We start from the raw sequence: 20,028 nt of genomic DNA on the forward strand, positions 1-20,028 counted from the left end.
ATTTTGTCAAAAGTTTTTTCTGCATCTGTTCTAGGTATATTGAGATATGATTTCTTTTAGTTTTGTTGTTGATATGGTCAGTAATGCTAAGGGGTTTCCTAATATTGAACCAATCCTGTATTTCTGGTATAAATCCCACCTAGATATAGTGAATTATCCTCATGAAAAAGTGCTGTATTCTCTGTGATAATATTTTATTTAAAATCTTTGCATCAATATTCATTAGAGAAATTGTTCTACAACTTTCTCTGTTTTGGTTCTTCCTGGTTTAGGTATCAGCATCATATAAAAGGAATTTGGTAAGACTCTTTCACAAATTTTCCAAATAGTCTATATAGTATTGGAATTAATTGTTCTTTAAATGTTTGATTGAATTCACTTGTAAATCCATCTGATCTTGGAGATTTTTTCTTAGGGAGCTCATTGATGGCTTTTTCATTTTTTTTCTGAGGTGGAGTTATTTAAGTATTTTACTTCTTCTGTTAACCTGGGCAATTTATATTTTTGTAAATATTCATCCATTTCACTTAAATTGTCAGATTTATTGCCGTTCAGTTGGGGAAAATAATACTTATATATTGTTTTATTTTCTGCTTCATTGGTGGTGAATTCACCATTTTCTTTTTTGATACTAATAATTTGGTTTTCTTCTTTTTTTAAGCAAATTGACCAAAGGTTTATCTGACATGGGGAGATTGAGGTCACTGACCTCAGTAGTTTTGCTTTCAATTTCTTCCTATACCTTGCTTACTTCTCTGAGAATTTGGATGCTATACCTGGATTCATATATATATATATGGGTGCATATATACTTAGAATTGATATTACTTCATTGTTCATCATACTTTTTTAGCAAGATGTAGTTTTCTTCCTTGTCTTTTTTAATTAAATCTGCTTTTGCTTTTGCTTTGTTTGAAATCAGTATTGCTACCTTTTTTTAACTTCAGCTGAAGCATATATATTCTGCTCCAGCCATTTACTTTTACTCCATATGTTTCTCTCTACTTCAAATGTGTTTCTTGTGAACAACATATGGTAGGATTATGTTTTCTAATCCACTCTGATATCTGCTTCTGTTTTATGGGAGAGTTCATTCCACTCACATTCACAGTTATGATTAACAGCTATGTATTTCCCTTCATCCTATTTCTCCCCAGTTTATACTTTTTTTCTCTCCTTTCACCCTGTCCTGCCTCACCAGTGTTTTATTTCTGACTACCACCTCTCTCATCTGCCCTCCCTTCTATCAGCCACCGTCTCCCTGTCTTTTCCCTTTTCCCTCCTACTTCCCTGTAGGGTAAGATAAATTTCTACAAGCAAATGTGTGTGTATGTTATTCCCTCTTTGAGCCAAATCAGATAAGAGTAAGCTTCAAATAATGCTCAACTCCTCCCTTCTTTCCCTCTGCTGTAATAGGTCTTTTGTGCCTCTTCATGTGATGTAATTTTGTCATATTCTGCCTCCCACTTTCAACTTCTCCCAGTACAATTTTTCCCCCTTAATTATTTTTTATGTCATCACATCAAAATCAATTTATACCTACACCTCTGTCTCTGTATACTCCTAATAACTTTAATACAGATACAGCTCTCAAGATTTATAAGAATCATCTTCCCATTTAGAGATATAAACAGTTTAATCTTATTTAATAATGTTTGTTTGTTTTTTTCCTGTTTACCTTTTTACGCCTCTCTTGAGTCTTGTATTTGAAGATTAAATTTTCTGTTCAGCACTGGTCTTTTCATCAGGAAAGTTTGAAAGTACTCTGTTTCATTGAATGTCCATCTTTTCCCCTGAAAGTTTATGCTCTATTTTGATGGGAAGTTGATTTTTTATTGTAAACTAAGCTCCTTTACCTTCTACAATATTATATTCCAAGTTCTCAGATCCTTTGATGTAGAAGCTGCTAAGTCTTCTGTAATCCTGACTGTGTCTCCTTGATATTTGAATTGTTTCTTTCTGGGTACATATAGTATTTTCTCTTTGACTTCATAATTCTGGAATTTTGCTACAATATTGTTTGAAATTTTCATTTTGAGATCTTTTTTCAAGAGGTTATGAGTGGATTCTTTTGATGACTATTTTGCACTCTGATTCTAGGACCTCAGGGAAGTTTTCTTTGATAATTTCTTGAAAGATAATACATAGACTCTTCTTTTAGATCATGGTTTTGGCTTTCTGGGCAAAGAATGAAGGGCCTCAGTTGCTGATCTGTGCTAGCCTTTTGCTAGCTTGCCTAGATACTATCAGCACTGGGCTGCACTCCCCTTTTACCCAAGTGAGACAGACCTTTTCTGAAGTCCTTCTAAGGTGGAAAATTAAGTTGGAAAATTGTTTCACTACATCTTGTTGGTGGTTCTGTTGCTCCAGAATGTGTTTAGAGGCTTGATTTAATGTTGTTTACAAAGGAAACTTGGGAGAGCTCAGACAACTTCCTGACTTTTCTCTGCCATCTTGGTTCCTACTACCTTATTGTAAAGATGAAATGGAAGCCTAAAGAGAAGAAATGATTTTCCCAAGGACACATGGAGAATAAATGGCTCAGCTATGATTTGAAGCCAGGTCCTTTTACTTCAATTATTTCATGTGTGTGTGTGTGTGTGTGTGTGTGTGTGTGTGTGTGTATGTGTGTGTGTAGAGAGAGATAGATATAAAGATACATATGACATATATATGATGTGTATCTATGTGAATATGCCTTCCTTTGTATGTATGTATACACACACACACACACACACACACACACACACACAAGAGTTGAGTGACCAATGGACACTCCACAAGACATCAAGAAACAATAAAACAAAGCCAAAAGAATGAAAAATATGAAATATCTTATTGGAAAAACAACTGACTGATTGATAAATTTTGTAAGGAAAGATCTTCCATGTCCTCTGTATGACTCTAAACATTGGGCTATAAGCCAGAGTGTGGTTATCTATGTTGACCTGAGAATTTAGCCATTTATCAGGAGATATGCTCTGGGAACCTGGCCAGTTCATCAGAGCATATCAAGTTAATTAATATTCTAAGATGTTTTGCCTGCTCCAAGAACTTGGTCAGTTCCTGAACCAAATAAAAACATCTACTAGAATCATGGACACCTCTGGCATGGGGCCTTCTTTGTTAGAGGTCCTATTTAAATCCTAATTGGTAAAGTCATCTTTGGAATTTCACCCATGGAGAGGACACTCTGCCTGGGACTTTCCCAATTGGGACCCTGAAAGCTGTACACTGGGAATACCCAGCTTGGACTTCAGGTGTTGGTACTTCCCTGAATTGGTGATTTTTTTTTTTTGTTTTGCTTTTTGGCAAGGCAATTGGAGTTAAGTGACTTGCCCAGGGTCACACAGCTAGTAAGTGTCAAGTGTCTGAGGCTGGATTTGAACTCAGGTCCTCCTGACTCCAAGGCTGGAGCTCTATCCACTGCATCACCTAGCTGCCCCCATTTTTTTTTTTTAGGCAATTGGGGTTAAGTGACTTGCCCAGGGTCACACAGCTAGTAAGTGTAAAGTGTTTGGTCTGAGGCCGGATTTGAATTCAGGTCCTCCTGACTTCAGGGCAGTGCTCTATCTACTGTGCCACCTGGCTGCCCCTGATGTTTTCTTATATTATTGCTATCCTTTGTATTCTTAGCCTGACTATAGTCATATTGCTAATTGTATGTTGCTGTAAATCTAGCTTTTCCATACCTATATTATAATCTTAATTAAAGCTACCTTTACTTCTTTCTCTAGAAGTGTGTCTTATTGTAGGAGCAAAACCAAACCACATTTTTCTTCCTTAATCACACACTGACCTGGAAAATGGAACAAAGAGAGATAATTTAAGAGTTATTGGGCTTCAACTGATAAATGGTCAAAGGATATGAACAGTCAGTTTTCAGATAAAAAATTAAAACTATCTATAGTCATATGAAAAAATGCTCTAAGTCACTATTGATTAAAAAAATACAAATCACTCTGAGGTACCAAATCATACATTTCAAATTGGCTAACATGACAAAATAGGGAAATGATAAATGTTGGAGAAGATGTGGGAAAATCAGAACCCTAGTGAATTATTGGTGGAGTTGTGAACTGATTTAGTCATTCTGAAGAACAATTTGGAACTATGCACAATGCACTAAAAAACTGTGCATACCCTTTGACCCAGAAATATCACTTCTAGATCTGTATCCCAAAGAGACCATGAAAATGGGGAAAAGATACACATGTAAAAAATATTTATAGCAGTTTTTTTTTGTGTTAGTCAAGAATTGGAAATTGAGGGGTTGTCCATCAATTGGGGAATGGCTGAACAAGATATGGTATATGAATGTAATGAAATATTAAACATATTTTCACATTGGTCATGTTAGAAAGAAGAATTAGGACCAATGGGAGGAACCACAAGAAAGAAAAATCAAACAAACAAAAAATAGAAAGAGAGCAAATAGTATGCTTCGATCTGCATTCAAATTCTGTAGTTCTTTTTCTAAATGTAGTAGCATTTTCTGTCATGAGTCTTTTGGAGTTCCCTTATATTCTTGCATTGCTAAAAGGAATTAAATCTATCAAAGTTAGTCATCACACAATGTTACTGTTACTGTGTACAACATTCTCCTGGATGTGCTCACTTCATTCAGCATCAGTCTATACAAGTCTTTCCAGATTTTTCTGAAACTAGGTTGTTCATCATTTCTTACTACATATGTTTAATATGAATGTATATGTAGAGCCTATATTAGATCGCATGCCATCTTGGGGTAAGGGGAAGAGGAGAAAATTTGGAATTCAAAATCTTATGGAAATGAATGATGAATATTAAAAATGAATAAATTAAAAATAAAATAATTCTTGAGCTACTAATAAGCCATGATTAAAGAAAAATCCTAGACATCATACTAAAAAAAGGACTTAATAGAACTAGCCACATAACTTAGATACAGAGGGTGAAATAGAAATTGATAGTAGTGATAACTGTGAATGTGAATAGGATGAGATCACTCAAAAAATGAAAGCAGATGGGGGAATGGATTAGAAACCATAGTCCAACAATATGTTGTTTTAAAGGCTCACTTGAAATAAAAAAGACACACACAGAGCTAAAATAAAGAGCTAGAGATGAAACTAATATTTTCCAGCCAAAGTTAATAAAAGGCAAGGGCAATAATCATGATTTGACAAAGTAGAAGCAAAACTAGACATAATTAAAAGAGATAAACAGGTAAAGTACATTTTGTTAAAAGGTTCATTAGACAATGACACAATATAAAAAAAAGTAGTAAGTTTCTCTGAAAAAAGCCTCATTTCTCAAGTATATAGAGAATTGATTCAAATTTATAAAAAATAAGAGCCATTCCCCAATTGATAAATGGCCAAAAGATAAGAACAGGCAGTTTTAAGAAGAAATAGAAGCTACATATTCCATATCAAAAAATGTTCTAAATCACTTTTGATTACAGAAATGCAAATTAAAACAATTCTGAGGCACCACCTTATACATATATATATACATATTCATATATATATGTATATATATGTGTATATATATATATATATATATCAGGTCTTTTTATTGTGGCAAAACATTAGAAATCAAGGGGATGCTTTGGGAAATGGCTAAACAAGTTGTGGCTTATGGTTATGATGGAGGACTATTATGCTATAGGAAATGATGAGAAGGATGGTTTCAGGAAAACATGGCAAGACTGTATTGCTAAGTAGCCTTATTTACTCCGGCTTAAATTAGTTTCACTTCAGATTGGTTTAGAAATAACACAGGGTCTCAAGTTTGATTTATATATAAGTATATGGTAAAAATATTTATTATTAAGATAGTAAAATAGGATTGAGATTAGTAAGTAGAATAAAGTTGGAGTTAGTAAATCCCAATAGGTAACAATAACATACTTATGTCCCACTCAGTATCAAATCTTGTCACAATCAATCATCACTGTCAGGTGAACCACATTTGAATCACTTGAGCTGAGGAGTCCCAGTTTTCAGCCTCCAGAGTCCCAATGGGAAAATCCCAGGCTACACATCTACACCTTGGGGCAAGGGGTCTCTGAAGGTGAAGTTGAGGCTACCTGCTTTTAGCTGTTCCTTCTAACAAAGTAGGCAATTTACCAAAAAGTATGTGATCTGTGGGAAAGGATCTGCTCTCAAAACTATCCTTGAGAGCATTCCTGTTTATGAATACCTGGTTCCTGGAAGCAGTGGCCAGCCCTACCTGGGAACAAATACCATAAATACTCCTTCAATGTCTAGCTAGAAATAAGATTAACATGAAAAAAAGAGTCAGGTCAAATTTCAGTCATATTGAGCGAGGTCAGAATGTCTTTTTTGAATTCATTCCTCACAAAGACATATATGAAACCAATGCAAAATGAAATGAGAAGAACCTGGAGATCACTGTGCACAGTAACAGCAGTTTTTTTTTTTTTTAACAATGATCAACTGTGAAAGAGTTAGCTCCTCTGATTAATGCAGTGATCCAAGACAGTTTCAAAACATTGATGATAAAAAAGTGATATCTATTTCTAGAGAGAGAACTGATGAACTCTGAATGCAAATTGAAGTATAATTTTCTCACTGTCTTTAATTTTGTAGAAAAGCTAATATGGAAATGCTTTGTATGATCCTCTTTGTATAATTGACATCATAGTGCTTGCATTCTCAGTCACTGTGGAATGGAGTAGGAGGCAGGGAGAGAATTTGGAATTTAAAATTAGGAAGCAATGCTAAAAATAAATACATAATAATTTAAAAATAAAACAGTTAAAAAAACTGGATTTCACTCTAGAGTATGACCTTAGTAGAGTGACCTTGCAGCTACACACACACGCACGCACACACGTATTATATACACATTCATATATATTTTAAAATATATATAAAATACTATTTTTTAAAAGGAACTATGTGTACAAAAATATGAATAACAACTTTTTGTGGTGTCAAAGAATTGGAAGTTGAAGGGATAACAATTTAGTTGGGAGTGGCTGAAAAAGTTACGGTAGATGATAATGATGAAATACAATTGAGAAGTAAGAAATGTATGGGATGGTTTCAGACAAACCAGTGAAGACTTAGATGTACTAATACAGAGTGAAGTGAACAGAACCAGGACATTGTAACCATTAACCTCAATATTGTAATAATTATCAATGGTGAAAGACTTAGCTATTCTGATTGACAAAGTGATCTATGACAATTTCAAAGGACTCATGATGAAAAATTCTATTCACCTCAAGAAAAAGAACCAATGAACTCTGAGTGCAGAGTTGAGCATATTGTTTCCTCTTCTTTATTTTTTTTGCTTTCTATTTTGCAACATATCTAATATGGGAATATGTTTTGCATGACTTCATAAGTATAGTGACTCATATTGCTTGCCTTCTCAATGAATGGGGAAGGTGATGAAGAGAGGAAGAGGGTTTGGAATGCAAAACAAAAAAAAGATTGTTAAAAAATAAACAAACAAAAAAAAGGAATTGTTAAATGTCCATGATTAATATAATAAATGGCAATAAAGGGATTGCTAAGTCAATTAATAACATAAACAGCATTGATGTGGAAGGTTATGCCTATTTATTAAAAACAAATTATTTTTAATCACTTGTAAAATGACTTTAACTGTCCTGTTTGTACACAATCAATGTTATTTATAAATTACTTTTATCTATTAGTGAGGCAGTGTTAGAAAAGGAGGTGTTTCTAGTGAACCTTCTGTCCTGAGCATCAGATGTTATTTGTTGCAAATGCATATCTGTCTTTAATTAGCTGTGTGACACAATGTCTGTGGGAATATGACTAAGTGAAATTTCATATCCCTTATAATTCTAACAGTTTTTGGCTTTATATTCCCTGTATTAGGTATTATGTTCCCTTTATATGGCAACATTTTGTTTGCAATACTATATGTATATTTAACAAAATCATTTCATACATGAAAAATTCAAACTTTTTTAGTAATTCAGACAAGATTTAACTGAATTATACTGTAGTAAACTCTGGTTCACTCTTTTACTTGTGATTTGACATGTTTTAAAAAAAAGTACAAAATAGATTTTTATACTACAGAGTGATAATAAGATCAAAGAAGAGCAAGAGAAAAACTCTGAAAGGCTCAATCAGAGAAACAAAGACAAAAAGACCAACCTTTGAAGCAAGGAAATTCCCATAATGATGTCTAGGTATACCTACACCATCTGATCAAAGAAAAAAGAAAATTAATTTTGAAGCATAGTTTGTTAGCTCTAAGTACCTGCTGTACTGGCATCACAGCACACTTCAACATCTATAATATGTTGATACATTATTTTATCAATAGTGTTATAGTAATTTGATTAGTTGAAAACTACCTAATGATAGCATTTTGATTAACTCATCATTTAGTCTTTGTCTCTACTTTTTAATCATTAAATACACATAAAATTAAAATTTATTTCCATTTATGTTATGAATTAGCTTTGATCTGTTTCATTAACTCATTTGTTCATCTCTACTTTTACAAACTGCAGAAGTTCTACAAAGTCATTTAAGTTGACTTGCTGAGTGTGATTTCCCCAGGCATACATCTAACTTAGAGCATAACTCACATAAGGGCTGTGCTGCATTGGGGAGCAAAAAGACATAAGTCCATTCAGCAAGAAGTGAATGTTCCAAAGTGCCTTTCTGAGGGTAGAGTTCTTGTACTTTAATTTTGGGTCCCTCCTCTCCCCAGAGCTGCATATTAGGGATCAGGGCAAAATATTATTTTTGGGAGGTTGTTATCAGGGAGAAAAACAAATTCATAGTAACATAAATATTATTGGGGTACACAGTTGTACTAACCTTTCAAAAGTATTGTTGTCAGTATTTTTCCATGAGAATGTTCTATAAGCTTATAGTGTCCTTTAAGAGGAGACTATCATAAAAATTCAAGACCATCAGGCAAGATCTTACAACAATGATTTCCATGGGGAGATTAAAAGCTGCAGCCTCCTTTAAAAGGAAACTGTCATAGTGGTCCCAAGACCAATAGGTCTAATATTAAAACAATCCACCTCTTGGTCTATGAGACCACCTAAGACATTATGCATTAATTCTCACACGACTGGGCTGGTTACACTCCCTATCCCAGTGTCCCAGGGGCAAAAATGGTTATATCTTGGGTTTGACTCAATTCTAGGGTCTTCCTCATAGCATGCAGTAGAAAAGTACTCTGCAATATGAATCAGGTGTGAGACAGGTATGAGACAGGTATTTCTTTCTTTCATGGAAGAGGAATAGTTAACACAGCCTATCACAATTACACACTAATAAAAACTTAAATAAGTGGCAGTGTTAACTATTGTTATATTCATCTGTAGGGTTGAGATTTAAATATCACAACAAAAAGTGGTTTATAGTCCACTAAACAAGCATTCTACATTTCACCTTGCTCTGAATTGTTCCCCTCAAAAAAAAAAATAAGTCTTCTGGCAAATCATGCCATATACTGGGTTCTTCTTCCAGAAAGGGTTTATTTCCTGGAAATGAAACTTCCCCCTGCTACCAGTTAGCTCCTCCCACTCCACTCATGTTGCTTATCTAAACTAACAACTGTAACTTATTCCCATAGGAACCATCCAGCTGTAGCATATCCATTTAGATCCAGATTTGCCAACTAAAGATCTGTCCAAGCGCAAAGCCAAGATGACAGAGTAAATGCAGGGACTCACCTGAGTTCTCCCCAAAACCTCTCCAAATACCTTTAAAAATGACACTAAACAAATTCTAGAGCAGGAGTACTCACGAAAAGATGGAGTGAAACAAATTTCCAGCCCAAGACAACTTGAAAGGCTGTTAGGAAAGGTCTGTTGCACAAGGGTAAGAATGGAGTATAGTCAGCCAATGCAGCCCCAGACCCTAAGCCCAGAGCAACCCTTGGGACAACTGAATCACTGGCAGCCGTGGCAGTTTCCAGACCTCTCAGCCCACAGACACTAAACACAACTTACAAGGTCAGCAGGAAAGTACTATTGCCTGGATGAAAGCCGAGTACAGTCCAGCACAGGCCATGCCAACACAGCTCTGTCCTCACAAACAGGAGCAGTGCTTGGGAATGATTGAATCAGCAGTGGCAGTGGCAATGGCAGCAGCTGCTTTCAGAGCTCTCAGCCCATAGATGGTAAGGGGGTCAAACAGCTGGTCAGAAGGAGATTACAAGGGTCTTTTTACAAGCACTGAGGCAGGGACACTGTTGTTTTGCCTATACTTGGATCCAGATTGCAGTCCTGGGTGGCAGTACCAGGCTGAGGAGCAGCATTAGTCTAGCAGAACTTGGGGCCACAGTGGAGGGGCACTCTCTTCACAGTTCCAGGACAGAAAAGAGTGCTTGTGGTAGCCCACAGACCAGAGCACAGGTCAGGAAAGTAGTAAACACCTCTCCTTAGATCAGGCCTGCACAACGTATGACCCATGGGCCACTTGCAACCTGACAAAGGATTTCAGGCAGCCCATGAAACATGTAGAGGATGTAAAAAAAGTAAAGATATAATGAGTGCTTTGTTTGTGCTCCACTTAACTTGCCTTCCACTAGTTACTATTAAGCCCATCATGCAACTCGGCAGGTGGGTTGCCACTGTGCACTCTCTCCTGTTTGCCATGGAACCCATGGCAACTAACCATCATCAGTCTGTCTCTAGTCTGGGAGGAGCAAGAGTCATATCTTTTCTCTGTTTTTCATTATTACAAAAAACTTGAGAAATGTATTAAAACTTGTACCACTTAGCAAAGTAATTTTTTTAACATTAATGTGATTTCATGATGAATAAAAACCTTAATAAGTGTAATTGATTGATATTAATTGAAGTTTCCCTTTTTTAATATGATTTATTTGCAAAAGAGTTTAATCATTAATTATTTATGTCACCTTTACTTGGAAAGTGAGCCATTAAAAAGCTATCTGTGACCTGAAGAAGTTTACTCTTTTAATTTGGGTCTCTACCTACTTCCAAGTTGTGCAAGTCTACCTTAGATCATACCAGTTAGAAGAACAGAAAACTTACAGGTCCCTAGAAGTATCTCTGAAAACATCTAACAAACAAACAAACAAACAAAAACCAAACAAACCCTGAAGCTTGGGACAGTGCACCCTCTACCCTGGAAGCAGAGCCCTACTTTAACCAACATTTAAAATTCAAGTAATAAGTTGGTAAAATGAGCAAAAAATGGTAAACAAAAAAAACAAATAAACAAAAAAACCTCTGATTTTAGAAAGTTATTATGGTGACAAGGAAGAGCAAAACACACACTCAGAAGAAGACAACAAAGTCAAGGCTTCCAAGAAAAATATGAATTGGTCTCAGGCCATGGAAGAACTCAAAAAGGATTTTGAAAATCAAGTAAGAGAGGTAGATGAAAAATTGGGAAGAGAAATGAGAGTGATTCAAGAAAATCATGAAAAACAAGTCAACAACTTGTTAGAGGAGACCCAAAAAAATACTGAAGAAAATAACACCTTAAAAAACAGACTAGGGCAAATGGTAAAATAGGCACAAAAAGCCAATGAGGAGAAGAATGCCTTAAAAAGCAGAATTGGGCAAATGGAAAAAGAGGTCCAAAAACTCACTGAAGAAAATAATTCCTTAAAAATTAGAATGGAGCAAATGGAAGCTCATGATTTTATGATTAATCAAGAAGCAATAAAACAAAACCAAAAGAATGAAAAAATAGAAGACAATGTGAAATACCTCATTAGAAAAACAACTGACCTGGAAAATAGATCCAGGAGATATTATTTAAAAATTTATTGGACTATCTGAAAGCCATGACCCCCCCACCAATAAAAAAAAAGCTTAGACATCATATTTCAAGAAATTATCAAGGAAAACTGCCCTGATATTCTAAAACCAGGGGCTAAAATAGAAATGGAAAGAATCCACCCATCACCTCCTGAAAGAAGCTTCTGTATCAAATGATTGGAGGGCCTGGAATATGATATTCCAGAGGGCAAAGGAGCTAGAATTAAAACCAAGAATCACCTACCCAGCAAAACTGGTTATTGTACTTCAGGGGAAAAAATGGAGATAGAGTACTTTCAAGCATTTTCCCAGAGTATTAGAGTAGTTAGAAGTAGTGTGTGGGGGGGGGGGGCACAGTTGTGAGTTGAATATGAAGGGATGATATCTAAAAATAAAATTAAAGGGTGAGAGAGTAATGTACTGGGAGAAAGAGAAAGTGAGAGATAGAATGGGGTAAATTATCTCACATAAAAGAGGCAAGAAAAAGCTTTTACAGTGGAGGGGAAGTGAGGAAAGGTGAGGAGGAATGAGTGAAGCTTACTCTCAAAATAATTGGCTCAAAGAGGGAATAATATACACATACCAGTAGGTATAGAAATCTATCTTAACCTACAAGAAAGTAGAAGCAGGATAAGGTGGGGGAAGAAGGGATGGCAGATTGGGTGAGGGGGTAGTCAGAAGCTAGACATTTTTGAGGAGGGACTGTCCTTTTTCCCTAGGCTTCAGGAACCTCATTCTGCCCATGAACTTTGTTATAGCTATCTCCTCCCTAACTTGTGCCCAATAATATATCATATGCCACTGAAATTGTGTTGCTGGGACCTTGTTGCTGACCAATATTCTGATATAATCTAGAAGAGCTTAAAAAAAAAAAAACCCATCCATGTTGAAAAATCTTACCCAAAGGCCTATCACACAGTATCTGAAATTCCAGTTTTGGGTTCAGTAGGAAGGTTGTTGGATGGTAAGATGATATGATATTTCTTTTGTTGCATAGACCTAGAGGAAAGGGGCAGATTTATGCAGGAAGGCTTTAACTAATCAGAAGGTATAATCAAAGAGAAGGAGGGCACTTGGAACTAGGTACCTGCCACCAGTGAAAGATTCGGTAATTTTGTCATTTCTGATGTGAAAGAACCAGAGATACACCTATTGTTATTAATTTTTTTAATTGCTGCTGTTATTTCTGAGAAAGGAAACCCTCCCCCTCCAGATTGAACCCTCCCTTGTGATGGAAGACTAAGGAGAAAAACCACCAAATATGACCATGGCATCTAACAATGTAAATAATATTTTGTGCCAATAGCCCCCCTACCTCCATTTCTGAAGAGATATTTCATGACCTGTTCTATGATCACCATTGGTTTTTCAATTGGTTTTACTTCCTTCTAGTGATTCTTTCAATTTTTTGTTTTTGTTTTTGTTTTTGTTTGTTTGTTTGTTTTTGTTTTTTTTTAGGCAATTGGGGTTAAGTGACTTGTCCAGGATCACATAGCTAGTAAGTGTCAAGTGTTTGGTCTGGGGTGGGATTTGAATTCAGGTCCTCCTGAATTCAGGACCAGCACTCTATCTACTGTGCCACCTAGCTGTCCCTCAATAACACTTGTGTACCTTTTGTATATATTCTCTTATTCTTACTTATTTTGCTCTGCATCAGTTCATATAAATCTTTGCATGTTTTGCTGAATTCCTCTTATATCATTTTTTATTGCACAGTCTATCATTCTACTTATATGACTCAGTTCTTTGTTTTAAGTTGTTTTACTATTTCAAAGAGTACTGCTATGAATATTTTGTTATATAGTATACTTTTGTCTCTGTCTTCAACTTTCTTCCTTAATGTAAATGTTCCACTTTCCCCTGACCCCTCGCCAGTAATGAATCTGCTGGATCAAGGGGTGTGTACATTTCAGTCACTTTCTACACTTCCAGATTCATCACTAAAATGGTTTTAATTTGCATTTCTTTTACTATTAGTGTTTTGCCTCATGTAGTCATTATACTTTCTGAGTCTTTTGAAAACTCTTGGACCACTTTTTATTGATATTAAATACTTACATTAATTCCCTGCATAATATGGTTATCATATATTTAAAATATTTTTAATATGAACTTGACAGTCATCAACAAACAAACATTTCCATATGAAAAAGACAGGAAAAGAGTTGTATATGAACCAGTGATTCTATGACATTCCAGCATGCCTTTTGGAATCAGTTCCCCATTTCTGGTCTACTAAGCTTTCTTGTGCTTTGTAACCATTTCATTGATGCTCTGTTTTGCATTTTTTTTTAGTGTCACCCTCCCCTGACACATACCTCCCAAGTAGAAGCTTTAGCTTGTAGCCAGTAAATTCAGGCAATCAGAAAAAGAAAGAAGGAAGTAAGGAAGGAAGTAAGGAAGAAAGAAAGAAAGGAAGGAAGGAAGAAAGAAAGAGAGGGAGAGAAAGGAGAAAAAAATCAGAAAAATTGTCAAAGAAAGTATTACAATGAACAATTTCAGTAAAGAAGCATATTACAAAATCACTACCAATTCTGTATAGAAACAAGAGAATACATAAAGAAGTAATAGAAAGGGAAATCACATTGAGAGAAGCAAACTAAGCCTCAAGAAATTTCACCTCAACTTTCACCTCACTCATGGCCTCAAGAAATTTTACCTCTGGAACTTTCACCACATTTTACTTCACAAAATTCTGGCTAAGGAATAATAGACTGCTGAATTGGGGAAGAATAAAGGACCCCCTGCTCTTTCCAGAAGTTAAGCCTAGTATTACTTGTGAGTATGGTAGCATATGGAGTAAGAACATTTTCAGGACAGCATGGCTGGGGCTTAGGGGAGGAAGAGAGGAGTTCCTGAGATTGAACCCCCAGATGGAATTCAGAAAACAATGGTAAGGAAGACCTGAGGCCTAAGGAAATCACACTAAAAATAACTAGGAACCACATAAAATGTCTGGAAGTCAATCTATCAGTAAACACTTAGTACTTATATAATTACAGAAGATCATTTAAATTAATAATGGCATATAAGTGGGGAGACATTGCTCAAAGACAATATAAATACCAATGTACCTACATATGCATTGTGTATGTATGTGTATATATTCATACATTTATAAATAAATATGGACATATACATTATATACATGTATCCACATATTACATATATGCATCTGCATGCATATGTGTGTTTATTTGTGTATGTGGATTTGTATATACATATTTGTATATATATGTATATATGTATTACATTATGTGTTTATATGTGTGTATCCACATGCACCATGTGCATATGGGTAATATTGTGTGTATGTATGTGTATGTATGAGATACAAGGCTCATGTGTGGATATATACATACACATCACACACACGCACACTCATACACATATATAGACAGATATAGACCAAAATGTAAATGCTGAATAAAATGGAGGATAATATGTAATAATGAGAGGAAAAGAGACAAAGGACAAACAAAAGGCACAGTGGAAAAAAGATACCAAAATTGTCTCATATATGTTTATTTGTATGTCTGACTGTGTATGGCTCATAAATGTATGATTCACCTATCACATATTTGTATATATACACATACATGAGTCATATGCATCACATATGCATGTATACATCACACCTTCATGTGTATATGCACATGCATGCATATATATTATCTATCTATCCATACATATGGAAATATAGTTACATGTATTTATTAAAGTCCAGATTTAGTCACTAGCTTGCTGGTTTCCATAGAGGATCTGTCCAAGTAAAGAGTAAATTTTGGTTTAGGACTTCAAAAAACTCACAAATTTCATTAAAAAAAAAAAAACTTGTGTTCAAAATTATGTTATAAACAACAAAGTTAATTTAAAATCTATTTCATTAAAATTCAAAAAGATTGTTTTACTAATTTAATTAGTTTTACAACTATTTTATCTCAATGAAAAGGGTTTTAAAGATTTTTAAAATTAGTTTTTATTGAAGTTCACTCCTCTCCTCACATTTCACATTCATATACACACACAGATACACACACGTTATATATAGAGACATATGGTGCACATAAGAATATATACACTATACATATTATATGTGTATAGTGTGTATGTACATATGAACATTTTCACAGAAGTCTTCTAATCCACTACTTTTAAGAAAATTCCCTTGGCAACAAAGAAAATTCTTTATAAAAGTCTTATATAATAAGAAATTTTAATAGCTTGCAAAAAATATAAAATTAAAAGCCCCTCAAATAACAATTTTACTTTCTTGCTGTGTTCTTATGGTACAGCCTAACTATAGGTTTCTTGTAGTTAGTTATTTATGTGTGTATATAAATGTGTTTATATAAATAAAACATAAAAATTTTTAGATTAGAATCCTAATAGCTGTTCAATACTATCTTCTTTGTGGGAGGGAATTTTGGAAGAAAGAAACCATGAATGATTGGGCCCCCATACTCTATGACATGTGGCCATTAAATGATTTACTACATTTTTGGCTTAGTATGAACCTATTAGCATTAGCCATTACCTTGAATTTTTCTAAAAAAATAACAGGAATTTCCAAGAGTTATTGTGAATTCAATTTAGCGACGCTGTTTTCTTAAAGATTGTGGCCTCTGTTGTGCTTGTCATTTTCATTATATTAAAGAAATTTTAATACTTGTTTCATGTTTCTAAGTTGTTATTGCATTTATTAGAGTTTAAGATTAAAGTGCAGTTTTCCTTAAGCCAATTTTCTTATCTTGTTTGTCTCTTTTTCTACTGTGGTTTTTGCCTGCTCTCTCTCTCTGTGTCTGTCTCTCTGTCTCTCTGTTCTCTCTCCTTCCATCCTCTCCCTCACTTTCCCCCCTTCCTTCTTTCTCTCTGTCTCCCATATTGTCTTCCATTTTATTTCTGTATTTGTATTTTTGCCCATATCTATTCATCCTTCATCCAAATAGTACAATATTATCATTAGCAGGTAATGGGCATAATATTCATTATGTTCTATCATACCATAAAGGAATTGTCCCTTTAATGAAGATTGACAGTAAATATGGAAAGTGCATCCTGGAAAGCTGATTCAAAGCATCATTTTCCTTTTAATTTCTGATGCATTATATAATATGTCATGTCACTATAATAGCTAACTGTTTCTAATAGTTTTAGTTTACTTTAAACTCATTGTGTTGGCTCCTTAACATGACATTTAAAAGCTATAGTCAGCCATGATGCTAAAGGATAAAAATGAGCCAGATGTTCAGACTTCATGGATAATTTCTCAGAGTAATACATGCATTGAATTTAAGTGGGTGAGAGAGTCACACGGAAAGGAATATGGTTCAGAGATTTCCATATTCATTTGCTTCTGTATGTCAATGGATGTGGATCCAATAGGTCATTTTGAAATCATCTTAGAAATACTGTCATTCAAGTGAAGCACTTACGTGAAAAGCTGGCCTAAACATGGGTCAGAAAAAGGCCATCCCTTTGTATTTCTGACTTGAAGCAAAGCAATGGATGACTAAGTCTCACATCTTTTCTGCAGCACCAATCCCCATCCCTCTGCCTTTGTATTCTCTTAGAGAAGTGTATATAGAGCTATGGTGATAGTAAAAATAATAGTTGACATTTATATAATTACTTTAAGGTTTGCAAAATTCTTCACACCAATCATATTATTTGATCTGCACTAAAACAAACAAACAACAACAACAGAAAAAAAAACCCTGTGATATAAGCACTGTTATTTTCTCCATTTTATAAATGAGGAAATTAAGGTCTGAAGAGTTTAGATGACTAGCCCAGGGTCATACAGTTAATAAGGGTCAGAGGTAGTATGGAAACCCAGGTCTTCCTGACTCATAAATCTAACAATATAGTCAATGCACCACAGTCCCTCACATCTGATAGTTAACAACCTATTTTGTGAGGTGATGCAGCATTTAGAACACAGTCTGGAGTCAGGAAGAACTGATTCAAATCCAGTCTCACATATTTACTCTGTATAACTCAGTTTCTTCAATTGAAAAATGAGGGTAATAACATTGTCCACACCTCCTCCCCTCCCAGGATTTTTGTGAGGTTTAAATGAGGCACTATGTGTAAGGCTCTTACTATAATGCCTGGAAAGTACTAGGTAATTAATAAATGCTTATGTTTTTCCTTTCTTTTTCCCTCCTTCCTTCTGTTTTTAACTTCCTCCCTCCCTGTCCCTTTTCCTCCTGTCCTTCCTTCCTTCCTTTCTTCCTCCCTTCCTTCCTTTTTTCCTTCCTTCCTCTACCCCTCCCTCTCACCATCCCTCCCTCCCTCTCTTATTTCCTTCTTCCCTCCCTTGCTTCCTACTGATAGACCCCAATCTCTTTTGCCATAGGTACTGTATTTCCAAAAGATAGTACTGATTTAATGACCACTCATGTTTGGATTTGAGGTCATTAACATTAGTATTTTAAGTAATATTATGTGTCTGAGTGAAAAAGTTGGTCTTTAGATTTTAAAGCTCTTATTTTTATCATTAATAGTATTATTAGAAGCATCACAAAATAGTGTATGGAATCCTAGATTTAGTCAGGAAGGCCTAGATTTTTATTCTAGCTATATGACCATGGCTCAGTCACTTAATCTCTCTGAGAATAGATGAATAGAATAATAGATTTAGAGCTGGAATTGACCTTAGATGTCATCTAGTCTAGTGGTGTCAAACAAACAGAAATAAATCCTTGTGGACCTCATACTGAGCTAGAAAACCACAAATTAACATTATCTATGGTGCATTGTATTTTTATTTATTTTGTTAAACATTTCCCAAATTACATTCAAATTTGTTTTCAAGTCACACTCCACTTGGGCTCATGGGTCAGCATTTGACACCTTTGCTCATTTTACAGATGAGGAAATGAGGTCAAGGGAAGTTAGGTAACTTGTCTAAGGTCAGACAGGTACTAAGAATTAGAGGGGTGGTATGATTCCAAGTCCTTTGACTCCAGAGCTAGTTCTCATGCCCCTCGACTTAGTCTTTTATAAACACAACATTTCATGGCTTGCATGTGTATATCTAATGACTAGTGAGATCTTTGTTTTTGTTTTTGGTGTGTGTGTGTGTGTTACATATATAATCTACATATATACATACATACACACATATGCATATATACTATAGAATTTCAGGGGAAACTAGTGTGACAATACATCTGTTTGGACTAGACCTGTGATTTCATTTACATAAACTCTCTAGTAAGAAAATTCCATTTACCAATGAAAATGAGCACATATTCTACAACTTAAAGTCTTAAAGATTTGCCTGGGACACAGAGAGGTTAAGTGATTTGCCCAGGGTAGCAAAGCCAATACGTTTCAGAAAAGGAAATTGACCTTTGGTTTTCCTTACTCTGATGTCACCTCTGTATCATCTAGTTTGCCTTGCCTTATAGAAATAACTATTTGAAAAAATTCATCTTAGGATGAGAGAAGTGGTGGAACAGAATTTTCTGGGTTTCGTCAAATTTTATTTTTTTTAATCACCATGTTTTTTTCAGTAGGTGAACTTTGAGTGAGTTTTTATCTTTATTTTTTAAAAAAAAATTTACTTCATGTGTCTGTTCTATGTACAATCATTATCACATTTGTCAAGAGGAGTCAATAAATACTGAATTTATGCTGTGTTTGTTTTGGATAGGTACTAGGTTAAATTTCAAAGTAGAGTGAAACCTGTCAAGTCAACAGAAAAACTAACATGAACAAAGACTTTGAAATAGCACTTGCCTTTGCTTTATGGATACTCTAGTGACCACTGAGCTGGATAGTGGAAAGTTGTTTCAAATGGCTAGTCACTGCATTATCAGCAATGAGCACATGTGACATTTCCACTGATGACAGGTCCAAGTAATTCATGCTGTTTCCTTTTTTTCTCCAGAAATGAATTTAACCATGACCTATCTCTGGTGTGGTTTCAGTAACCTCTGATCAGTATGAAACAGCCTGAGAGCAAGGGCTAGAATTTTTATTGCTTAGGGGCAACAGACCTACATCAAAGCTGTCATGTGAGGAAATAGATAGGAGTGAGAGCTACTGGGCACTGACATGAGCTGGATTAACAAGTGCAAAAAATGATGCAAATGAAAAGCATGAAGGCATGAACAAGTGTATTATGTGAGAGAATTCTTTGCTCCTAAAAAAATAATAATAATCCCTTCCTTCAAATTGCTAAAGGTCTGTAATACTCCACAATTCTGTGTTTGAACCTTGGTTGTCAATTTCTGAGAGCTTTTACAAAGATTTTCTTAAGG

The sequence above is a fragment of the Vombatus ursinus genome, unplaced genomic scaffold (genome assembly GCF_900497805.2).
Source record: "Vombatus ursinus unplaced genomic scaffold, bare-nosed wombat genome assembly UNPS02014832.1, whole genome shotgun sequence".
Taxonomy (NCBI): Eukaryota; Metazoa; Chordata; class Mammalia; order Diprotodontia; family Vombatidae; genus Vombatus; species Vombatus ursinus.